Genomic DNA, 7,556 nt, shown 5'->3' with positions numbered 1-7,556 from the left:
ACCTCATGGTGTTTCACTAATAAAATAAACAAAATTTTTTTTAAAAGTTTGGGTTTCTTGATTTCAGTATTGTTGACTCTTTGGTCTGGATATTTGGCTGTATCATTCCATAACACCACCATTGTACCTTACTTCCCTGGCCTGGGTCCCATTTCTTCTCCTCTGTCTCTTATCCATCTACCCTCCACCCTTTCTTTCCTCATACTCTGGGCCAGGGTAGATCAGGAAATTCCTTCTTTAAAACATTGCATTCCCTCATCCAGTGTTTCTAACTATCATAAATGTTTATTTTGCAATGCAGAAGCTCTTGAATTTTATGTAGTCCCATTTGTTTATTTTAATTCTGTTTCCTTTGTCATTGGTATTAGATCATTGAAGATGCCTTTGATGTCCAAATCCTGAAGCGTTCTGCCTACATTTTCCTCAATGTGTTTTATAATTCTAGTCAGATATAAAGGTTTGTGCACTTTTAATTGACTTTTGTGTAAGGTGTAAGATATGGACTCAGCTTTAATTTCTTACATGTTTTCAAGCACCTTTTGTTGAAGATGCCATGTTTACTCTATTTCATGTTATCTACTCCCTTATAGAAATTAACTGTCCATGTACATGGAGTTTTGTCACTGGGTACTTGATTCAGACTCATCAATCAGAGGGCCTATCATTATTTCAATATCATCCCGTTTTGATCCCTGTAGCTCTATAAGACAGTTCCAAAATAGGTAATGAAATAACCTCTAATTACTAATTTTTCAGTATAACTTTGGCTATTCATGGTCTTTTTTAATCCATCCAAGTTTTATTACTGACTTCTATAAAACCCAGCTCCCGGAAGAGAACAGCGCAGTCTCTTGCCCCTGTGCCTGGCTGTCCTCGCCGGGGCACCTTGGAGGGGAGTGGGTTGAGTTTTCCTCCCCGCCCTGACCAGGGCTCCGGCAGCTGAAGACCTCCAGAACCAGCCACCACCATGCTGAGATCACTTTCCGCACACATGAAGGTACCTGCAGAGGAACAAAGGCATGCGGGTCCTGGGGCTGAGATCTCCAAGCCTACTCGGATCAGGGCTGAGCATCCTCCACCCAGATCCTCCGAATTCCAGTAGGCGGGGGTCACACCCAACAACTGGCTAGAGCACCAATCACAGAAGGAACCAATTGACCAGATTCAAGCAACAGTATCTTTAAGCACAGACTGGACTAAAGCATCCTCATCCCTTCCTGCTGCTTCTCAGCCTCAGAAGTTCCAACCTGAAACAACAACAACAAAAAAACTCTTTACGTAGTCTTGGATATTAACCCTAAATGTTTTAGGCTTCATCAGTGAATTGTTCCTTTTTCTCTCCCAGAGAAGCTTATCATGGTCTTTCTAGCATCCCCAACTTAAAGTTTATCTTTAACCTTTTCTTTGTATTTTACCTCTCATTGTCACAGTTCCTCAAGTGATTCTTGATTACTTATAAGTCAAAACTTTCTGGTAATTTTGAAACTTGTACTGCTTTGTATTTGAATTGCTTTATATTTGAACCTGCTTTCCTATTTCCTCTATAGCCTTTTTATATTTTACAATAGAGCAATGTTCTTTGGTTAAACACAGAAAGACCATTAGTGCTATGCTCCTAATATTTGGGAGTTAATTGACTCTGAGATATATCTACTCCTGGGCATAATTACTTCGTTATAATTACTTGACTCAGTCTTCAGCTGCTATAGTTTCTACCACCCCAAAAGGAAGGTCCTGCCGTGGGACTGTGATGTACCCGGGCTAGTGGCTACCCTGGCATCGAAATGGGACATTCTAGAAAGCATAAATGCATGATATTGATGAAAGCTGTTATGACTTAAGAGACTGGACCCCCCATGGGGAAAGACAAGCTGAACTGGCCTGAAGACTTAGTGTAGGATTTATGGTAAAAGCCTTACTTGCTCTCAAAGCCCAGATAACTAAGTGTCGGGATCTTTGTCTCTTACTCTGTTTATCCAAACAACTGGCAAGTATTGATAATTTATACAACTAGAGGAGAAGATAAAAGCAATATAGATGTCCCTGGGAAACAGAATGTCTCCTTGAGTTAATCTCCCCAAGAGAATTTCCCCCACCAAATGTTTGTCTATGTAAATGATCAATCAAACCTAGGTCTTTACCTCAACTCCCCTTGAGATGTTCTATAAGTATGCTAGGAGCTCTGCGTTAAACGGGGCATTTTCAGCATCAGGCTGTGGTTCCCTGTTTCTTTGTCTGTCTCTCTGTTGGGAAGGCCTGGGGACATGAGGAGACAGCTCTGGGATAACAAAAGTACATGTATCGCAGCAGCAGCAGCCCCCACATTTTACTTTGTGAACTCAGAACATAGAATAGCAGTGGAATCAATGTAAATGCAACTCCATTCTGGTCTATGTGTATGATGTTCAATAGAAATGCACTAGTTCCACAGAGGTGGGGTGGGATGGGAGTGGGAGGGATACTGGTATCATTCGTGGTGGAGAGTGGGCACTGGTGGAGGAATGAGTACTCGATCATTGTATAACTGAAACCCAAGCACAAAAATTTGTAAGTCTACAACTGTACCTCATGGTGTTTCACTGTATCACTGTATCACTCTCATCCTGTTGTTTATCGATTGCCTCGAGCAGGCCCCAGTAATGTCTCCTTCGTCCTAGCCCTGAGATTTTTTCCTTTTTTTAAAAAATTTTTTATTATAAAAATTTTAATAATGAGACATCATGAGGTACAGTTGCAGACTTACAAAGTTTTGTGCTTGGGTTTCAATAATACAATGATGAAACACCCATCCCTCCACCAGTGCCCATTTCCCACCACCACAGATCCCAGTATCCCTCCCACCCCCATCCCCCCCATCACACCCTGTCTCTGTGGCAGGGCATTCCCCTCTGTTCTCTCTCTCCTTTTGGGTGGTGTGGTTTGCAAAAGAAACATTGAGTGGCAATCATGTTTGGTCTATAGTCTATTTTCAACATGCTTCTCCCATCCTGGGAGGATCCTCCCAACACTTTCATTTGGTGTTCCCCTCTTTATCTGAGGTCCCTTTTCCCCTAGCATGTGTGATTGGCCTCCAAGTCATGGAGTAAAATTCCTGGTACTAATCTCGGCCATTCTTGGGTGTTAGTTTCCTATTTTGTTACTTTATAGTCCCCAGATGAATGCAATCTTTCTATGTCTATCCCTTTCTTTCAGAGTCACTTCGCTTAACATAATACTTTCCATGTAGTACCACTTGTATGTAAATTTCGTGACTTCGTCTTTTCTAACAGCTACATAGTACTCCATTGTGTAAATGTACCAAAGTTTCTTTAACCAGTCATCTGTTCTCGGGCACTCAGTTTTTTTCCAGATTCTGGCTATTGTAAAGAGTGCTGCAATGAACAGACAATTGCAGATGTCACTTCGACTATACTTTTTTGCCTCTCTGGGATATATTCCGAGGAGTGGTATTGCTGGATCAAATGGGAGGTCAATTTCTAATTTTTTGAGAATCATCCATATTGTTTTCCAGAAGTAGCCCTGAGATTTTAAACAGTGCCATATTCGAGGATATTTCAGGGTCAGGAGAATGAGACTCATCATTGTTACTGCTTTTTGGCATATTGAATATGACACGAGGAGTTTGCCAGACTCTGCCATGTGGGCAGGTTACTTTTGGTAGCTTGCCAGGTTCTTCAGAACAAAAATTAGATGAAAAGATGTCGCACGGCCGCATTTGTGGCCGCACACTTTCGGGAGCATGGTTTTATAGTCTCTGGGTCTTGGCCATCGATGGGATTACATGGCGCTGGGGGCAGTTGGTGGGTGTAACACCTACAATATTGGAAGATGGGGATCTGGGCCGAGGAACCCAGGTGTGCGGGATCTGGGGTGTAGATCTCCAAGCCTGCTTGGATTGGGACTGGGGCCTCCTCCACCCAGATCCCCATCTTCCAGTATGTAGGCGTTACACCCACCAACAGCCCCCGGGCACCGTGTAATCCCATCAATGGCCAAGACCCAGAGACTATAAAACCCTGCTCCCGGAAGAAAACAGCTCAGTCTCCTGCCTCCACTCTGGCTGTCCTCACTGGAGCCCCTTGGAGGAGGGTGGGTTGAGTCTCCCTCCACACCCCTAGCAGAGCCCCAGCAGCTGAAGACCTCTGGTTCAAGCCACATCCATGCTTAAGACCACTCTCCACATGTTCGGATGAGCCTCACGCATAAAGGAACTGGCCAAGGAACCCAGGTGTGTGGGACCTGGGGCGTAGATCTCCAAGCCTTCTCGGATTGGGACTGGGGTCTCCTCCACACAGATCCCCATCTTCCAGTGTTTCACTAATAAAAATTTTAAAAAATGCACCAGTTCCTCCTGTTAATGAACCTGAAACCTTAAAACGCAAAAATCAGCACCAGACTAACTATAATCAGAGTTTTTCCAGTCAGCCTCACCAAGTAGAACAAATAGAGCTTCATCAAGAAAAGCTTCAAACAGTGGGTCGGCACCTGCCATGATTCTCAGGACCAGCCCTATCAAGTGACTGGTAGCATAACCACCAGCGGCTTCTACATCAGAACAATGGATTTTAGTGTAGCAACAAGTCATATTACAACAGTCCTGGTGTGTCCTGTGGAGAGTCTCATGGTGCTAGAGGCTTGATGAATGGATACTGGGGATGTACCAATGGATTTAGAGATGAATATGATGGTTATGGCCCTTTTGTTCCTAACACTCCAGACAGTGGTTATAGTCTCAGTTCAGTGCTTCCCAGGATTACTCTGGCTATCAGCAGGATGGATATCAGGAGAATTTCAAGCAAGGCTCTGATCAGAGTGGACCACAGGAAGCCCCAAGAGATTGTGGTGGGCCCCTAAGGCCTAACAAATGGATGCTGCAAATGAACACTCAGCAAGTAAATTAATGTGCTTCGAAGGATTATGTTTAAATACCAAAAACACACTGGCCAGTGTATATGAAAATATTTTCCCAGAAAGGTGTTTGTTCTTCCTTTCAGGAAATTTATTGTAAAGGGCCTGTTTTTGTCTCATAAGGACAGGACTTCAATTGTTGACTTTATTTTACCTAGATATGGAAGGAAAATATTTTACCCTACATTTTTACCCTTTTCTAAGAATCATCTTGAGCCTTGTACATGATAATCAGATCCCTCACCCTTGAGTAGGAATAAAAAAGTACATTTACTTTATGTGGCAATGATATATCCATAGTTAAATGAAGTAACTTGGAAAAGAGACTGACTTTTGATATTGGATAAAATCTACAAATCTGCCCTAGACTTATTTACTGCTAATTGATAAAACTAAATAATTTCCTTCAGATGATGATGGAAGAAGTGGAATGTGACTGGCAGACAACTTCATTTCATGACTGTTTCAGTTAGATTGGAACACCGAATATGCATAGGTCCTTAAACACATGAATAAGACTGGCTATCAGCTTTGCCAAAGCAGTAGTTATCTTATGGTTAAAAGTCTGTGATTAAAACACACGTAAATTGCTTTTTAACTGCTGATACTATTACAAAACCAAAATGCAAAAACTGGCATTGTATGGCACTTTTTGAAAAATATGCAACAAATTGGGATTTAATCTGGATGACCAGTTCTGCGCTTAATGTGAAATATTTAGATATTTTTGAACATTGAAAAGTTTCCTTGAGAATGAGGTAAGGATTGGTACTACATATTAAACTTAAAATACATATTGTCTGTCACTAATCCTTGGGTCTTGCTATATTGTCATGTAAATTGGTATAAGTACTGACATGTATTTCTTAATGAATAATCAAAAAACTTTGCTACATGTTTAATCTGCAGCCTATATGTTAGTAAAAGAAAGATTTTAGACACCTACTGCTATCATCCTTTAATTTTTTTATTTTCATTTTTTTGTTTTTTGAGTCACACCCGGCTGATGCACAGGGGTTACTCCTGGTTCATGCCCTATGGAATTACTCCTGTCAATGCTCAGGGGACCATATGGGATGCTGGGAATCAAACTCGGGTTGGTCACGTGCAAGGTAACAAACCTGTTGTGCTAACGCCCCAGCCCCTACCATCCTTTTAAATTGCTAACTTTTGAAAAAGAGCAATATGTGCTTTAGATTGACTTACTTATTTTAGGGAAATGATAGTACTTTTAGTTCTAAGATAATATAAAGAAATAAAACATGTTTATAAAAGTTGTATCTTGAAACACTGGTGTTCAACAGCTAGAAACTTATGTGGTTAACCCCATGCATTATTCGTGTTACACATTTCTATCTCCACAGCTACTTCTATAGTACTTGCACTAATTTTTTAAATATAATTGAATTACTCCTATTGTTTGTTTGAGAAGCAAAATCAAGTTTATTGGGCTCAGACCAGGAGTTTGTGAACCTTGAGAATGTCTGTGAACTTTGTGATATTCTTTTCCACATTCTTTTCTGCTTTTTTACGAAGCCTCAAGAGCTGCTTTTTCTTGCCCTAATGCATCTTGGCCTTCTCATTTCTCTACTTGAGAATGAACGTCATTGCCTAGTACTTCCAGCTGACCTTATAAATCAGGAGCCCAATATAGGCACACTTCCGGGTGGGATTCTTATGAACTACTGTCAGAGCAGCGCATACCATCATTCACTTTTTCTTGTGATAGGGTGGCAGGATCCAATTGAACACTTTGAGGCAGTCCAAGGAGGCCTGGCCTCGCTTGTTCTTGTGGACAGCATGCCTCACTCACACTGTCAACCAAAAGAACCAGACTGGGGGTCCAGAAGGGGTATGAGCCCCGGGAGGGGTTGGAGTTCTTTCAATTCTGAAGGAAGGTCATGTAGTTCAACATATTTATATAGAAATTGCCAGAAATGTTGATGCCCATACACTGCAGGACCACCAAATTCCGACCCAGCAGCACTTGCTTGGCCATGATGGTTGCTTGGTGGTCCAGGAGATGGCTTCGGCCATCGAGTACAAGCACCTGCCCCTCTGCCATCTTCGGCAGCCACCTGAATTACTCTTTTTAAATCATGGAGACAATCATAAAAAAAATGGTGATTCCTTCCCTCGCGTAGATTGGAAGAACTTCGAGATTACATGGAAATCAAGCTGAGATTAGTGACTTATTTGCTTCGTAGAAATTTGAGCTAGCAATTTGAGTACAAGATCTATGTGCCTATGATCTTAATGCTGTTTTCACATCTCATTTGGATTTAATGAAGAAATAATTCCACCTGTAAAGCAAAGTGTTTTAAGTTAATGGTATTTTCTGAACAGATACTGAATTTTTTGGGGGGATTCCATTAAGGAATTTTTGCAGTAGGTGGTAATCTACATAAACTATCCTCAAACTTCATTAAATATTATTCTCTAAACATCATTAGAAAACTGGAATTTTTTCCTGGTTTGGTAATCTACAATGGATAGGATGTTGAACATTGCATATTCAAGCTTGTATGGCTGTAGGGAGAGGATGAATCTTCAATGTTCATTTTGAAATACAGTAAGTTCTTGACTTCTTAAAAAATGTAAATAGGAACTGTTCTGGGCAACCTCTGCTCACCCACCCAGTTACCCGC

At 41.3% G+C, this 7,556-nt stretch overlaps 1 pseudogene; it reads right to left on the bottom strand.

Moving 5' to 3' along the window:
• Nucleotides 1–6,360: 6,360 nt before the first annotated feature.
• LOC130038184 (60S ribosomal protein L13a-like) lies at nucleotides 6,361–6,973 on the bottom strand (annotated as a pseudogene).
• Nucleotides 6,974–7,556: the final 583 nt, after the last annotated feature.

Source organism: Sorex fumeus, unplaced genomic scaffold (assembly GCF_029834395.1).
Source record: "Sorex fumeus unplaced genomic scaffold, SorFum_2.1 ptg000073l, whole genome shotgun sequence".
Lineage (NCBI taxonomy): Eukaryota > Metazoa > Chordata > Mammalia > Eulipotyphla > Soricidae > Sorex > Sorex fumeus.
The sequence above is the reverse complement of the archived record's forward strand: the minus strand, read 5'-3'. Positions and strand labels throughout refer to the sequence as shown.